This window comes from Peromyscus eremicus, chromosome 5 (assembly GCF_949786415.1).
Source record: "Peromyscus eremicus chromosome 5, PerEre_H2_v1, whole genome shotgun sequence".
Classification (NCBI taxonomy): domain Eukaryota; kingdom Metazoa; phylum Chordata; class Mammalia; order Rodentia; family Cricetidae; genus Peromyscus; species Peromyscus eremicus.
Window position 1 is genome coordinate 134,962,703 of NC_081420.1, and position 18,601 is coordinate 134,981,303.

General features: G+C 41.6%; 1 long non-coding RNA gene across 2 annotated transcripts in view; it reads right to left on the bottom strand.

Annotated features, from left to right (window-relative positions):
* Nucleotides 1–514: 514 nt before the first annotated feature.
* LOC131912058 (uncharacterized) overlaps nucleotides 515–18,601 on the bottom strand; it is a 41,971-nt gene continuing 23,884 nt past the window's right edge. The window contains exons 1-3 of one of the 2 annotated variants that reach the window (XR_009379508.1): nucleotides 5,152–5,772; nucleotides 3,405–3,504; nucleotides 515–676 (exon numbers count right to left, since the gene is read on the bottom strand). This is a non-coding gene — a long non-coding RNA (uncharacterized LOC131912058). Of the gene's footprint in view, nucleotides 677–3,404; nucleotides 3,505–5,151; nucleotides 5,773–18,601 lie in introns of those variants that run through there. The other variant, XR_009379509.1, reaches the window with a different exon arrangement.

An 18,601-nucleotide genomic window follows, 5' to 3' on the forward strand; every position in this document is an offset into this window, starting at 1 on the left:
AACCTCATCCAACTACTGAGGGATCTGGATGCAGAGATCCATGGCTAGGCCCCGGGTGGATCTCTGGGAGTCCAATTAGCGAGAATGAGGAGCGTTTATGTGAGCGAGAATTGTTGAGACCAAGGTTGGATAAAGCACAGGGACAAATAGCCAAACGAATGGAAACACATGAACTATGAACCAATGGCTGAGGGGTCACCAACTGGATCAAGCCCTCTGAATGGGTGAGACAGTTGATTGGCTTGAACTGTTTGGGAGGCATCCAGGCAGTGGGACTGGGTCCTGTGCTCATTGCATGAGTCGGCTGTTTGAAACCTGGGCCTATGCAGGATCACTTGGCTCGGCCTGGGAGGAGGGGACTGGACCTACCTGACTGAGTCTACCAGGTTGATCTCAGTCTGCGGGGAAGGCTTTGCCCTGGAGGAGGTGGGAATGGGGGGTGGGCTGGGGGGAAGGTGAGGGGAGCGGGAGGGGGAAGAACAAGGGAATCCGTGGCTGATATGTAGAACTGAATTGTATTGCAAAATTAAAAAAAAAAATTTTTTAAAAAGATAAAATATTGAAAGTTGTAAACAATTTAAATGTCCATCCATTAGAGACCAGTTGAATAATATTAAGATGCTGCTGGAAATATTCTGCCAATCATTTGAAAAGAATGATAAAAGTTCCAGGTGACCTGCAATGAAAGATATTCTTAGTACAAGTTATATGACCTCTTTATCCAAAACATTCAAGATGACCTTGAATGCACTTATATATGCCTCACAAACTTCTGAAAAGATACACAGTTAACTTATTGGCAGCATTTTGCTCTAGGGATTGAGACCAAACCATTGTTCTACACTCATTGCTTCAATGGACAAATGTGATGATTTGGATTTCTATTCTACTCATTTGTTAATATTAACTCCTGCCTCTGTTACCATTAGTACTACTGCATGCATTGGAAAACCAAGTCTTTCTCCCAAGCCTGTTTTACAGCTCTTACTTGTCAAGGTAAGGAACTCTGAGCTATGAGCAATCCATATCATATGATGCTAAGAAACCTGGCTGTCTGCCCTCTGTTAGCTTTACTGAGATACTTATTATCCAGTTCTCTAAATAGAATTTTACAGACCAAAATATGTAGATTTCTTGTTCCTGTCTACTCAAGGAAGGAATAACATAAAGATGTTAGATTTTAAGTGCCCCTGCACAGGGAAAAGAAGGGTTTACTGATAATTTAGCTACAGTCAGGTCTATTCCTTTGGCTGCACCACAGCATGATCAGCAGGAGACACCGATTTCAACATCTGAGTCCAGATGTAACTTCTGGTTGGATCTTGAATTTTCAATGGGCTTCTTAATTTCTAAGGACTAGTTGTTGAGCTAGACACTTATACAGCTGGGAACATCTGGCCTGAGTCTGACAGTTCCGTTAAACATCTTCATCCCTTCGTATGATGAACTCATGGGGATGACAGTGTGCAGCTGGAGCTGCCTAATTTCCCATTAGGCTTGGATGTGCAAATATGACACAGTTCATGGGAGTTTACCTTGTCTTTCATTCACTGGATTACAGCTTTCATTGCTTGACTCTTTGAAATGGGCTTCAAATCAGTGATGCAAGCTGGACCATAACTTTCACTATATTGTGATACCAGAGCATATGGTATTTAAGGTATTTTTGTGATAATTGGTTGTTCTCTGTGGGGGGTGCGTGTGTATTGTCTCTGTGTTTGTGTATGACTCTCTCTGTGTGTATCTGTGTGCGTGTGTTGTCTATATGTGTGTTTGTGTATGTCTCTCTCTCTGTATCTCTGTGTCTATGTATGCGTATTGTTTGTATTTATGTATGACTCTCTCTCTGTGTGTATCTCTCTCTCTCTCTCTCTCTCTCTCTCTCTCTCTCTCTGTGTGTGTGTGTGTGTGTGTGTGTGTGTGTGTGTGTGTGTAAAATGAAAAGGGTCAGAAGAACAGAGAAGGCTTCATTTCAGGAAAATGATCATTTCCCCATATTCTTTACATTTTGTTTTTGAAATTTCATTTCCATCAAGGTCCTTAAGAGTCCACATTGAATTCTTCATAGGGCACAGATATGTTTAAATAGGAATATCGAAGGTAGTGGATCCTAGGACGATGTGATCGATGGTACAAGATGATTGGTTCCTACTGCAGTAGGATCTGTGTCTCCCAACGCCCTGTGTGTTACAGGGTTGATCTTAGAATGGGCTATTTGGAAGGGTAGGACCTTTAAGAAATGGTACCCAATAGAGTTTCTGTGTGTGCGTGTGTGTGTGTGTGTGTGTGTGTGTGTGCGCGCGCGCGCGCGCGCGCGTGTGTGTGCGCGTGTGTGTGCGCGTGTGTGCGTGTGTGTGTGTGTGTGCGTGTGTGTGTGTGTGTGTGTGCGCGCGCGCGCGTGTGTGTGTGTGTGTGTGTGTGCGTGTGTGTGTGTGTGTGTGTGTGTGCGTGTGTGTGTGTGTGTGTGCGCGTGCGTGCGTGCGTGTGTGTGTGTGTGTGTGTGTGTGTGTGTGTGTGTGTACCCTTAAAGGGAACTGTGGGCCAAGCCCCTCTCATTCTCTTTGCTCCCATACTGTGAGTTGACTGTTTTGCTCTGCTGTGCTTTTTCAATGATGTGTGGCCTCCCCACAGGCCCAAAAATATAGAGCTAATGTACATGGGCTGAATCTTCCAAAACTGTGGGTCAAAATAAGCCTCTCTGTAAGTTAATTTTCTCCAGTATTTGTGATAAGTGGCAGAAAACTGACTAACAGAGCACCAGAACACATTTTATATGAACTTCTTTAATGTCATAAAAGGAAATTGCATTTCCCAATACACTGTTAGAACACAGCTACTTCAGAAAGAGTGATCTTTGGACACCACACTCAGCCATTAAATTCTGTGTTCATGACATCACTGGCCACAGTGAGAAGATGAAAGTACTAAACACAGATAGGAAATCAGAAAGTATGGGAAAAGATGAGGGGAAAGAGGAAAATTATCAGCCATGAGCAGTAGTGGATCAAAACATACTCAAAAGGTGTTTCACTTGCAGAACAGAAAATACAACTGCGAAAATAGTATCCAAACAAACAAGTGTTTGCAAGGGTGAAACACAACTAGAAATCATGCTAGTAATAACACAAGTGTGTTTAGAAAAGACTTTATGATTCCAATCCTACAGACATGGTATTCTAATGCACAGCTAAGCTTAAAAGAAAGTGGGAATTCCCCAGGTAACAAGAATACATAACAGAATGGTATTAAGCCTAGAAATGCACTCTAAAGGCAGAGAGCTAGGACACCATCACCCACACAGGCAGAAAGAGGAGAGGAGATGGGACTGAGAATCCCATAGAAAGCCTAGCCTTGGCAGGCTGCTCAGACCACAGCAACTACTACTATCAACTAAGAAAACCCACCTAGCAAACAGCAAGGCGGCTGTTACATGACGACAACACTGGACTGTGAAAATTCTTCTGAAGACAGCAAGCCATTTAAATCTCCGACTGAAAGAAATACCTAGGGATGTAACCCAGAGAAAAGAATGGACTGTAAGAGACAATGAGGAGGTGAGAAACTAATGAAACATCAGCCAATCACAGCAGTCTCTATATTTTGTAGATATAAAAAGAAGAAAGAACTTCAATACTGAATATATGAGAGACTTGGGTTGGACCTCAAAATGAAATCCAGCTACCTATATGCTAATGCACAACTCATACTTGCTGGTTCTGAGTGCGAGGGGTTGAACCTAGGGTCTCTGGGCATGCCAGACAAGTGCTCTAGACATTGAGCTATCCATGACATATCCAATTCCATGACAATTTAATGGCAGAAAGCTTGAGAGTAAACCTAGGGACTCTGCATATGGTAGTGCATACCTATAATCTTACTGCTTAGAAGGCTGAGACAGGAGGATCTCACAACTGATGCCAGCTGAGACTATATAGCAACATCCTGTGTCAAAAAGTCAGAAAGGGGAGGGATATATATATATATATATATATATATATATATATATCAGATATATATATATATATATATATCTCAGATATATATATATATATATCAGATAAAACCTAGCAAAAGAAAGCTCACAATATCAAGCAAAAAATTAAGGAGACCAACAGTATCACTATGAGTATATAATGGCAAAAGAATACTTCATAGGGTTGATAGCTCAGTAGTCAAGAGCACCTGCTACTCTTGCGGAGGACCCAGGTTCAGTTCCCAGCACCCATGTGGCAGCTCACAACCATCTGTAACTCCCATTCTAGGGGATCGGACACCTCTTTCTGACTCCCAAAGGCACAAGGCACACATGTGGTGCACAGACATATATGCAAGCAAAACACCACACACATAAAATAATGAAAGAAATGAAAATGTTTTAAAAAGAGTAATTTAAATCAGGTGTGATGGCAGCACTCAGAAGGTTGAGGCAGGAGGACTGATCTAAGTTTGAAGCCAGCCTGGTCTACATAGTAAGTTCTGGGCCAGTCACAGTGAGACCCCCCCCCCCCATCTTAAAATAAATAAGTAATTCACTGTAAGACATTATAATTCTGAACGTACCTAAAACTAGCAACATAAGGAAAACAAAATCTTAATATGAAAGTAAAAGGTACACAACCCTGAAAAGGTTCCTAACATTATTCTCCCACAGTGGGTAGATCAAAAGACCAGAAATAAATGGGGCTATAAATGATTTAATAACACAACAGACCTGATGCAGTGACGGCAATCACACGGAATGCTGCATCCAACAATTAGAGAACGCTCGTTCTCTTTCAAGCAAAACTGGACCATTTCCCCCAAACCATCTACATAATCTCACACACACACACACACACACACACACACACACACACACACACACACAATTTCAAGAGCATGGTCACATCTAGGAGAAAGGAAGAGAACACTTTGGGGGTATCCTTCGGTATTTCAAAGGGCAAATATGACAGCATTTTAATATCTACTAAATTTCTGAATGAATTTGTAGATTCTTGTTATATTGGAGGGACTTTTCTTCATATTTAAAATTTACCTTTACATATAAATTCTTAAATTTTTAGCAATTTAATAGCGGACAGTTAGGGTTTATAAACCTTCCAGTACATTTCCAGAGACCTTACAAGGCAGAGATTTGGACCATAATCTTACGTAAAATACTGAGGCAAAGCTCTCCAGTAAGGACACACTTGCAGTTCATATTCAGCTGGTCCCCAGGGTTTCTGGCCAGTTACCAACTTAGTTCCAAACTGTGCATGATGGCAAACGCCTTGATCCAAACGCTTGGGGACAGAGGCAGGTGGATCTCTGTGAATTCAAGGCCAGCCTGGTCTACATGGGGAGGTTCAGTCTCAAAAACAAACAAACAAACAAAAACACTTAACAATCCCAAACAAAAATTACAAGAATGTGGTATGCATGTAACATATACATGTAACATGTATGTAATAGCACTGGCTTTGTCTCCCTTGTTATATGAGATCTAACAGTCCACAAGAAGGAGTCTGGGTAAATCTTTTTTTGCAAAACAAATTATTGTTTTTAAAACTATTTGTATGCTCCAGTTTTCAAGTGGGTGTGTATGCTTCCTTCTTCAAATGTTTGGTTTTCCTGGAATGAACCTATGAACATATAAAGCAGAGGTCTCGCACTGTTATCCATCTGCAGCACTGATGAAATGATTTAGTAGTGCTTTGGGGGAAGAAAACCAAACAGTCTAATCCATCCACTCGTTGCTGTGTGGAAGGACATGGGAGGGGGGGCGGCGCGCAGGTGCTGCGGTATGCAGGTGCTGCGGTATGCAGGTGCTGCGGTATGCAGGTGCTGCGGTATGCAGGTGCTGCGGTATGCAGGTGCCAATCAGAGGACAGCCTCCATCAGTCCTTGGTTTCTGCCTTGTTTGAGACAGGGTCCCTTTCATGTTGCTGGTCGCTGTGTTCACCAGCTTAGCTGGCCCACAAGCTGCAGGTGATTCTTCCCCTCCCATCTCTCCTACCTCACCTGGCTTTGTGTAGATTCTGGAGATATGAACTCTGGGCCTCAAGCTTGTGCAGCCAGCACTTCCTCACTGAGGCACCTCCTCACGGCCTCCATCTACAGTTTTTTCCCATCCATCCTCCTGATGCTGGGGGAATCATGAGATAGCTTTTACTTTCTCATTTCAGACTGAGCCAGCATTTGGTACTCAAGAGGAACCCATAACTGCTAATTAATAAATACTCCAGTGATAAGAAATAAGCAAGAAGTAACTACTTACAGGAATTATATCTGTCTCTAGGATTTTCTTTACTTAAGCTTACAAATAGACTTAGAATTTCGACGAGGTAATAAGAAAATGTATCACCCGTGTAGGCTTACTACTCAGGGTATTTTCACAAACTTTATGTATCAAAAATTTATGCAGTGTTAATATTTAGCTACCTACTGAAATATTTAACATTTTAAAGAAAGGCACAACCTGCTAAAATATTAAGAACTCAGAAAAATTATAAGAAAAAAATGCTGAGGAGATACCAGAGAGGAGTTCAGAGTAGATTGAAACAGAACTCCGAGGAAAAAGGAAGTCAGAAAAATGAAGAAAGGGAATGTCTCCAAACAGGAAAGGGAAAACACCCAGGAGCTTGCCAAAGGAAAGAACCATGCTGGGTGTGGATGCAGTGCTACAGAAGAGCACTCAGCTGGCATGTGCAGGGCCCCCGCTTCACTCCTCTGAAACAAACATAAATACTTACTCAGTGCTGAAGACACCTCTCAACTGCAAGGCTGAGATGGAGCTTAGAGGTACACTGCTCATCCAGTGTGTCTAAAGCCCTAGGTTTGATCCCCAGCACTGGTCTGATCAACCAGGAAGGGTGGCCTTTGAAGAACAAGAGCTGTAAGATACATACATTCAGTAGTATGTATCTACACCACTGATCTCTTGATGTATTAAAACCAGAGTGTAAACTTCCAACAGTACCACAGCTTTGAGACAGAAACAAGGGAAGTCCACAATGCACATGCTTGTTTTTGTTTCTGGGACAGGGTCTTACCATGTAGCCCAGGCTTGCCCAAACTCATGGTCTTACTTCCACACTCCTTCTACACACACTGTAGGCAGACTTTTCTTTCACACCCTCCAGTTCCCAAATAACAGATACAGAGACTTAATATTAATTACAAAGCAGCTAATAGCTCAGGCTTATTACTAACTAGCTTTTACAACTTAAATTAACCCATTCCTTATTAATCTATGTGCTGCCATGTGGCTCATGGCTTTATCTGTCCTCCGGCATGTCTTGCTCCCTCTGTGTCTCCTGGCAACTCCCTGACTCCGCCCTCCCTCTCCCCAGCATTCTCTCTGCCCTGAAAATCCTGCCTAGCCATTGGCCAATCACCTTTTTATTAATAATAAGAGCAATGCATATATACAGTGTACAAAGATTGCCCCACAGCAACACACACTATCGGAAATTCGGCACACACCATCCCACCTAGCTTTCCCAGACTCCAAAGAAAGATGAGACTATCACAAGCTGACAGTCTGTGTATTAGTAGTTACTTTTCAGCCCTAACTAGATTGCTGTCCTGTTAACAGAGGGCATTGACCCTGACATGACCTGATGGTTACACCTATGTGAAGACTTCATGCCTTGATTTTCTTCCAAGATGAGGCAAGAAGCCAATGTAAGAGCCTATAACAAGAGTGAGACATTAGGCAGGGCCAGGGGCAAGCTGAAGTATTTTGGTTTATTTTTTGCTAATTGAAGCCTTTAACACACACACACACACACACACACACACACACACACACACACACACGTTTCTAGACTGACTTATTAGGTAGATTTTAGTTTTAGTTTTTGTTTTGTTGTTGTGTATTAATTTTAAAAGATACACAGAAAATGAAGCTACACCTCATTCCCTAAAGGCAAACATTTTTTGATGTGTTCACTGTTCCTTTTGTGGTTATCTTCATATTTCTAAACAATTGTACTGGACGGTGGTGACGTACGCCTGTAATCCCAGCACTCAGAAGGCAGAGGCAGGCAGATCTCTGTGAGTTTGAGGCTAGCCTGGTCTATAAAGCAAGTTCCAGGACAGCCAGGGCTGTTACACAGAGAAACTCTGTCTCAAAAAACAAAAACAACTACAAATAGTAATAATAACAATAATAATCAATGTACTTAAATTGCCCTGTCTTGGTTCACTGATCCTGGTTATTAACTATTAACTTACCATATACCATTTTAGTAACTGAGAATTTAGGATATATAAAATATCCTCCAACTTTTTCAGCTCGTTTTCCCAACATAACCGTAGTTAATATTTTCTGGGTTTTTTTTCACATTAAGAACAAAATGTGTGTATGTGTGTGTGTGTGTTTGTGTGTTTGTGTGTCTGTGTGTGTGTGTGTCTGTGTGTGTGTGCACATGCACTTGAACACAAGTACATATGTGCAACTTCATGAGATCTAGGGCTTGTACTCAGGTTATGAGGCCTGAACAAGTGTGCCTCTACCCACAGAGCAATCTCACAGGCCCTTCTTTTTAAATTCTGTAATATTCAGAGATTATATTATCTAGACATATAAATATCACACTAATGAGTTCACTATGGCTACTTCCTCCTTTTTGTGCCAGTGTGTTGTGGGTTTTGTTTTCTGTTTTTGAGTTAATAACTTTTCCTCCTTAGAATTGGCCACATTTACGGGTGTTGCATTGTCCCAGGGTTCAGACCCTACCCTTTAATAACAACCCAGTGGAACTTTTGTATGATGGAACCAGTCAAAAGGTATCTTTTCCTGGAGCACTCCATCTGTCCCTCCCAGTCTGGACCAATTTCTCTCTAGGCCCATACCCAATGTACACCTGTCCTCTGGAGTCTTCCTTCAACACAATCCTAAATCCCCTACGCATTTCTTCTGCTTCTGGATTCTATGCCACCTGTGTGTTGATGGAGTGCCTCTTTCTGGCAGGATGCCTTCTCCTGTAGCTTCCTGAGAAAAGGCAAATGGGTAGGAGAGGTCACCAATAAAAATGCACATATGAGCTTAACTTCCTGTTATCAGCCTAGCATCTCACTCCTTGTCTCCCTTGCTTAGTTTTGACTTTCTATCATCTCAGAAATGATTACACACACCACCACTTCACTCACCAGAATTTCTGATTCAGTAGGTCTGAAGCAGGGCCTGGGAGTCTGCAGTTTGATGCTGATGGTCTGGAGGCCACATTTTGAGAACCACCACCATTTAAAAAGTATCCTTGAGACTCAGGCTAAAATCGTCCCCATCTCTTCCATCAGAATATCTTAGTGCTTCCTTTAAACACTGCTTTAGTAAACAAAGAAAATATGGGATATGATTATGTTGAAAAAAATGGGGAAGAGAAGATGGTTCTAAGTGAGCACTTAAGAATGCAATCAGCTGTAAATAACAGTGGGCCTACCACAGCCAGCTAATGCCATGAAGGACCTCTCTGGCAGTGGGCAGTTTGGGGACAGTTCAGTTTCTAGTGGAGATTATCAATGCTCCAGGTTCCTGCTACATTTCTACTACACAGGGCTATACTGCCTGTTTCCATGGTATATTCCCACTGAGGGTGGAGTCAGGAAGGGGCTATGCAATACAAACTCCAGAGGCAGCTCTGGCTTCTTTAAGACATAATTTTGATTCTAAATATGACTACAAAAGCTCTTGTTATTGAAAAAGTCAATGTTTTTCCAGCATCCACCAAATTATCATTAGTGTCTTACTGACCAAAACATGGAAGATAACTTGTGAGGTGGGACATGAGTAAGGGAGTGTGGGTAACAGGCAGTGTCTGTCCCCTGCTACTGGAGCCTTCCCTTTAAGGTTGCCTGAATTGTTTTCACTGTTGGATATTGAGCCCGGGGCCTCGTGCATAATAGACAAGTATTTCACCACTGAACCCCACTCCTAGTCCAAGTCTCCCTTAATTTAAATCCAGTCAGCTTATATGAAGTCAGATCAATAGCATAAACACACAGTAATACACCTGGACCTCTATTCTTCCCAGAAGTAGCCTCGGGTGACAGACACATAACCTTGAAATAGCATAGTTACAAGCATTATGTTTTACAGAGGCACAGTTAAGCTGAGCCATGACGGGGTGTGCCTGATGTGACAGTCAGCATTTTGAAGGCATGGTGAGCTTTTTCAGGTGGATGACACATTGCTGACGTGGCTGAGGACGTGAAAAACAAGCACGATTGAAGTCTGTCCACAGACAGTCATTTTTCTGCTCAGAGAATCTCTTTTTATGGTAGTCAAAACTATGTTATTGCATGACACAGTAAGCCAAGAGAAAAATCTACCAGCACGACTTTGGTATCCCCTCAATAAGTCAGATCCTTTTCCTTTGTCCTGAACACACAGGAGAGGTCTGTGATTCTGAGCGCAGCCATCAGTGACCATGGGGAAGCAGAAAGCACACTTAGGCTGAGGCTTGCACGAGCAAGTTCTAATCTCATTCAATTTCTAGCCCTGTGACCTTGAACCCGTCACACCTCTTTTCTGGGCTTTAGTTAGCTCCTCTGTACTTGAGGGGGTTGAACCGTGCCTTTGTCTATGGGTCATCTGAGTGCTTCAGCAGGAAAAACAGCTGAATATTTTTAGATGGTTGAAACAGATAAAAGTTAGTTTTAACCTCACCACTGTTATCATTAAAGGCTACCTAATCAGACCTCTCTTTCATTCCAAATTAATTTAATGATTTAAATTGTAACTTAGAGCTTGCATGATGCTTGCTTGGACATTTCTGTTTCTCCAGACTATGTGCACTAAGTAGGGAAGGCATTATAACTCCCTTTATCTTTCCCATACATACAATGCTCACTCGTGGACATCTATTATGGTGGTATTTTATTTGTACTGAAATGTGATTTTATTTGTATGTTAATAAATAAAGTTGCCTGGGGGTCAGAGCTAATAGCAAGCCACAGCAGAGCTGGGCGGTGGTGGCGCATGCCTTTAATCCCAGCACATGGTAGGCAGAGCTAAGTAGATCTCTGTGTGTTCAAGGATACAGCCAACAGACAGTGACGAGGCAGTCATGTGGTTGGTTTTACAACCAATGAGAAGGCAGAACAAAAAGTCTATATAAAGACAAACAGACAGAAAGTAGGTCTCTTTCGGAGAGGTCTCTTGGCTGGAGAGGCTAGCTGCAGCAGGCAGGTAAGGCTCTTAGCTCCGATCTCTTGGCTTTCTTCTTTGCATTGGTTCTGTCTTTCTTATTTAATAAGACGGTTGGTTACATCTACAATCTATGGCAGCAGTTCTTGGAGCTTGATCATGGGTCACTTCCTCTAAGGTGGCATTACACTCTTCTGGACTCTATTCCAGACATACTAAGCCAGAACCTCTGGAGCAAGGGCCCTGGGATTTCTTTGCACTTGTGACAAAAACAAAAACAAAAAACAACAACAAAACAAAACAAAACAAAAACCACTGACCAAGTGATTGTTATGAACTCTTAATTTGAAGACTTGCTCATTTTCAGATAAAGGGTAAAGAGAACTAACATTTGAGACCATTGTGGTGGTTGGATGAGATGTGACCCCTCCTCTCGAGTATTTGAAAACTTAGTCCTCATTTGGTGGTACTGTGTGTGGCTTCAAAGGTGTGTCCTTACTGGAGGAAGTATGTCATTGGGAGCAGGCTTTGAGAGCTGAGGGCCTCATCCTGCTTCAGTGTGCTCTCTCAGCTTCACATTCGCACTTCAGTATGTGAGCCATTGGCTGCCTGCTCCTGCCACATGCCTTCACTCCGCCATCATGGACTCTAACTCCCTGGAACAACAGACCCAAAGAAATTCTTCTGAAAGTTGTCTTTGCCATGGTGTTTTATCATCAGAAAAGTAACTAATACAACCATGTACTTGTGGCTTTAAATAGCCCCCCAGTTAAGCCTCATAACAACTCAGGGAAGAGTATGGGGCTTGCAAATGAAGATTTCACTGTGAACCCTTTCCAGATACACAGAAAAGTTGCAAAAACATTAGCATTCCTTCCACAGAGACTCCCTGTTCTGATTATCTTACATTCCTGTGTTTAGTTTGTCAAAACCAACATCAGTACAATACTACTAGTTGAATGCAACATTCTCCTCATACCTCATCAGTAGTTTCGCCCATGGCTCCTTTTTCCTTTCTCTCCTGGATGTTAGTCTTGCATTCCACATTTGATTGTCATGTCTCTATAGACTCTATTAGCCTGTGACAGTTTCTCAGTCTTCTTCTTTTTTTTTTTCAACGACCTTTAATTTTTGAGGAGTCTAATCAAATACTGTTACACAATGTTCCTCCATTGGTGTTTCTCTGATTTACCACCAACATGGTTAGACAATGACTATGAGTTTGAGGAAAGAATGTCCCGAAGTGAAAGTATCTTTCCCATCCTATAACATCAGGGGTGCACAGTATCCATTAGTGACAGTAATGAAGTATGTTTGTAATTACAGTTAAACCAAATAGAAAACACAGTATTCCACATCTGCTAAGTAACCGGACTAGAATAAACTTCAACTTCTCTTCTCTACCATCCTGGTTCCAAGTGGCCATTCTAGGTTTACCCACCCCCCACCATAAAACCATCCACCTCAACCCAACTTTTCATTCTTTTGTGTGTTTTAGACTCCACTCTGCTCTCTAGGTTTTCCAAGTTTTTCATTGTTCAATTCAAATCTACTCTACGCTTTGAAATCCAGCAGATCCCTAACCCACTCTTATTTCATGATGATCCATAGCATTTTATAGTCTGTCTCTTTAACTATTCATTCCTCTCTGAACATCTTACAGTAATTTCTGTCTTTCTTGGATACAGTAGAATCATAATGGAAAGAGAGACCAACCTGTATGTGAATTTATTTGCTCCTGAGTGAATGATCTTAATAGTGCATCTTCTACATCAAGACAGGTCCTCACTCCTCCATCCTGTAGTCAGAGGAATGTGCTAAATTGCCAGTCTAACTATAATATTGATTGACTTAATGCTTCAGTGATGCTGGGGATATGGCACAACATGTAACAGCACCTGCTGCACAAGCATGAGGAGCAGAGTTCAGATCCCCAGCACCCACATAAAAGTCAAGCAGGCATGGAACCTAATCTCAGTGTGGGAGGTAGAAACAGGCTAGCCTAGACTATCTGAACTAGGGATGTCTGGAGTCAAGTAAGAGACTTTGCTTCAACACATAAGGTAGCGAGATCAAGGAACACATTTGATATCAACCTTTGACCTCCACATGCCATGTGCATGCCCACCTACACACATTCATGCACCCACACACATGCCAACACATCCACATCCACTCCACATATGCATAAAAAAATAAGCAGGTTTTTTTTTTCCCAGTGACTCTTCACAGCTTAGAGAATAAAGTCCAATGTCTGATCCTAACACATGAAGTCCCTGTGCTCTGGGCTCTGCATGTTTCACTTCATCTCTAGCCATCACCTCACACTCCACTCCACAATATCCCACACTTCAGTCACAGTGCATGATTGGTGATTTCTAAGTGCCCTGTGACCTTTCTGAGCTCTGTGCTTCTGCACATGCTCTGTTATCAGTGGAGATGCCATTATAGAAGACTCCAGCTCACGATGTCTGGTACAACAATGACAATTATAACATCACAGAACAGCAATTTGAAAGGCAGACAGGGCTGTGCTGCAACTCAACAACATTCAACAAAGATCCATGGTGCTTTTATCTCTTCTCTTTGCCATCCTTGGAAATTTTGATGTGCCCTGAGGCTCTCTCCCTTCATTGTTGCAGGGTGCCTGTGGTAGTTCTAATAAGCATCCTTTCTAAGCACAGCAATGCTTAGAGGCAAAAAGAAGAAAGGAGAGCCATTTCTTCTAGTGTTTCCTTTTTAGATCAAGAAGCACTTCTTGGAGGCCATATCAGACTTTCTCTTATATCTCATTGGTTCAAACTATTACGTATTCTACTCCTAGGCTAATCAAACAAAATTAATAAGCCTGCCAAACCTATTCTTGAGGCTTTTGTAGTCAGAGATGGGGGTACTCTCCCTTGGATGAGCAGAACAAGTAACTGAGCAAAATCTTGTCCAGAAAGAAGGAACTTATGACTACTGGAAAGGCAGCCAGTAGTACCAGCCACACTGTAGTTGTTGCCTGATCCTCCTATCCACCAGGCAGACTCCTTCATAGTCTTTAAGATTTAACTTAAAAGGTACCTCTTCCCTCACACAGAGATTATATATAACGTAAGGAACTGGGGGTGGGGTGAGCAGATAGATCACCCTAGGAAAGAGTAATAGAATAATTAGTTATGGATGGATGGGAGGGCTGGAACAAGAAGATCAAGTGGGAAGGGGGAAGGAGGAGGAAGATAAGGGAAGGAATATGGGGAGAGACAGATAAAATTAAGGGCCATTTAAGGGGTGGCATGGAAACTTAATACAGTAGAAACTTCTTAAAATATATACATATATTAAGATGAACTAAATGAAATCAATAAATAACGAGAGAGACAGAGCCCCAGTTTGCTGTGGGATGGTCTGTATGTCAAATGTGTTGCTGATTGGTCAATAAATAAATCACTGATTGGCCAGTGGCCAGGCAGGAAGTATAGGCGGGACTAACAGAGAGGAGAATTGAGAGAACAGGAAGCTGGATGAGAGAGACACTGCCAGCCGCCATGATGACAAACAGCATGTGAAGATGCCGGTAAGCCACGAGCCATGTGGCAAGGTTTAGATTTATAGAAATGGATTAATTTAAGCTGTAAGAACAGTTAGCAAGAAGCCTGCCACGGCCATACAGTTTGTAACCAATATAAGTCTCTGTGTTTACTTGGTTGGGTCTGAGGCTGTGGGACTGGCGGGTGACAAAGATTTGTCCTGACTGCAGGCAAGGCAGGAAAACTCAAGCTACACCAATTGGCTACCTCTCATCACCAAATTGAGCTTCCAATACTGGGATTAGGTTACAGATAATTGAGTTGTTAGTCAAAGGGGTCTTATGGGAACCACCAAACAACCCAAGCTGTTGCCAAGACTATAGGATGAACTCCACAAACCAACAGCAGGGCCCCATTGCGGGAGACAACACCTACACAACTTATTGAATATGGAGAAGTCAAGCAGGAACCTCCATGGAACCTTCACCCCTACATGCTAGCATCTTTGGTACAGAAAGATACTCTACACACTACCAAAGGACAAATATAAACATCAACCCAGCCACAAACCATTTGATCTACAATTGTGTCCTGCCTGCAAGATATGCTAATTCAATGGTGGCAGAAAGCTTGTGGGAGTAAACAACCAATATCTGATTTGACGTAAGGCCCACTCCACAAGATGGAACCCATACTTGACACTGATTGGGTGACCAAGAATCTAAGACTAGATAGCCCAAGGATGTAGGGTAAAACCAAATGCTACTGGTCTAAAAAAGAAAAGTAGTAATAAAATGATTTCTAATGACATTCTGCTATACTCCTAGAGCACTGCCTTATTTAGACATCATCAGAGATCTTCCTCCTGCAGCAAATGGTAACAAATACAGAGTCCCACAGTCAGACATTAAGCAGAGTGAGAGACCTTGGAACACTCAGACCTAAATGGAATGTCTCCATCAAATCCCTCCTCTCAGACTCAAGGGATCCCCTGAAGAGGAGGCAGAAAGAGTATAAGAGTCAGAAGGGAAGGATGGAAGACACCAAGAAAACAAGGCCCTCTAAATCAACACGAGTGATATACATATGAACTCCAGACACTGTGGCAACATGCACAGAGCCTGCTCAGGTCTGCACCAGATGAGGGTCCTAGAGCTAAAGGAAGTGGACATATACCTCCATCCCTAAACCAGAAGCTATCTCCAACTGATACCCACTTGCAAATGAAAATTTTGTGTTCTCCAAGAGAGTCTCACTGGGGATACCTTAAGGGTAGCATGCATGCCAGCAGTAGATAGCCAATAGAAAATAAACTCAACAGCATCTCTGGAGGTTTCTTGTCTCATAATGTCATGTCAGAACTTTTCCTTTTCTTTTTTTAAAAATTTAATTTAATTTTTAATTTTTATTTCACTTTTTTTATATTTTTGTCTTTTTACTCTACAGGTCCTTTGCATATACATTATAGTTTCCAGTTCAGTGTTTTTATGGGATTCCTGGGTGTGCAAACGAGTGAGTTGCTGCATCTATATCTGTTTCTTGTGTCTTCCTGTGCTCTTTTCCTTTCGTTTGTTTGTTTTGTCCTATTCCCAAGTGTTAGTTTTTGTTTTATCCTATTTTATTTTATCTTATTTTAATTATTCCTTAGAAATCTGTTTGTTTCCTGATGAGAGACAGAAAGGGGATGGATCCAGATGGGAGGAGAGGTGGGGAGGAACTGAGAGGAGAGAGGAGTAGACGGAGGCAAACTAATCAGGATATATTATGTGAGAAAAATATTTTCAATAAAAGGAAAATAAAAAAAGAAAAAATCACTTCTTTCCAGAAGCCTTCTGTGATAGCATCAAGCAGAATCAAATGCTTCTCACTCTGAGGTCCTGGGGCTCATGTTTCTACCACAGCACTTGTTAAGAAGCTGAATTCTGCTGGCTTAAGAAAACATGAAACCTTGGAAGGAAGGCAGTGTGTTCTATTAATTCTTCAGCCCAACCTTGAAAGAAAGAAAAGAAAGAAGGGAAATTGGGAGGAGGAGGAGGAGGAGGAAGAGGAGGAGGAGGAGGAGGAGAAGAGAGGAGAGAAGGGAGGAGAGGGGAGCTGGAGAGGGGGAAGGAGAGGAGGGATGACATCCCCCTTTGGTAGTTGATCTATAAAAATAGAGTAATTTTGACTTTCCAATATTGTTTTAAACTTTAAATAGGATAATAGAAAACACCCAACTCAGTTTCATTATATTTTGGACAACATGTGCCTCACCTTGTATTCTCAAAATGTCATCTCCCACCCCACCTCCATATGCTTCCTGCACAAGCCTGTGCAGAGTTTCTCTTCAATGTGTTGCTAATTCATCTGGATCTTAAACTTTTAAAAATACAGATTACAGAACTAATCAAACCATTTCATCTTGCCCTGTCTTGATTTCCTTTATTCAATGTCCTGAAGATTTCTTTAACATTTCCTAAATTCTCTATTAGCAGAACGTTTAAGAGAGGTCCCTGCAGTATCAGAGCTGCACTCTCCTCAACATCCTTCACAAACACCCTTTTGCTTTCTCTCCCCTTTCCTCAGCATTCTGGGCTTCATTTCAGATCTGTCCCTCTGAGATATGCCTCCCTCCCCTTCCTAACACTTCTTTGTTGCTAAAAATAGGTGATGTCCCTTCAGAGCAAAAACAGTTGGCAAATCAGCTTTTATAGGTACAGCTTCACACGGGGTTCTGTGAGATAGGGGATGGATAGATTCGATACAAGAAGCTAACCACCACTTCCTCTCTGTGGACCCCTGAATTCCTCAAAGGAATTCACAAAGCCCACGTAAAAATAGCAACACCATCCTCATCAAAAATGCACACTATAAAGGATGCTAAGTGAGACTTCACAGAATGTTAAAGAGTAAATAAAACAGCCGCTCTGAAAAGCACCAGAAAATGTTCTGAGGAAGCATTTAATTAAAAGGCCCCAGGCTCGACACAACACATGAACTGTGGGTTATGATATTTTAACAAACAGACCTTTCCATAGAAAACTGGACATATCATATGGCTAATTTCCTTTAGACAATGATAAGAATCTTCTGGTAGATCATCTTAGTATGATGTTGTCAGCTTGGGTTTGACTTCCATTTGGTTCCCTATATTAACCTGTGGAGCTTTGTGACATTATCCCTGAAAGAAGTGTCATTGTACCACCTAAAATAATCTTTTCAGCTGTTAGATATGTAACTGCTTTCAGACACTATTTCTCTACAAGTGAAGATTTTCCATTAAGCACAATATTGGATCCTCCTTATAAATGATATGTGTGAATTAATACATTTGTTTAGGTGGATCCATATTTCCTGGGGTAACAATCATTAATGTGTTGCATAACATAGATATGTATATATATATATATATATTCAGATACACACTTGGTCATGTACATGTTTACACTTCTGAAAGTCATGTCTGTAATTGCATCACCCTAATTTCTTTGAAGAAAAGTAGAAAAATCACAGCACCAACTACTGTTACTCAGGTCTAAGTCAAAAGGGAAGGCACTAGCCCAATCTGGTGTTCAATCAAATCCTGTTCTGTTCAATCTATTGGCAACTGTGTTGACCTTCTTGCCAATCATTCTGGTTCTTCTCATCTCAACTCAAAAACCATCTCATCTTTCTCCAGAGTTCATGACAAATTCCCTGCTTGCTATTCAGTATTTACACACATCCTTTAGGCCATGATTCTCATGGGCCTCTTTGTGGGTCTTCTGTTATATGTCAAAAAAAAAAAAAGATTCTATAGGAGTATAAATAGTTCAAAGAGTTAATCACACTAAAGTACATATGGAGAGAATGAGTAAAGATGAAAAGTATTCTCTAATGTAGATTAACATCATCATAGAATCATGGGGAAAGGGATACACCATCATCACAGTGATGTTATCATTGATGAGCTACCATTTATTAACTTTATATTTCCATG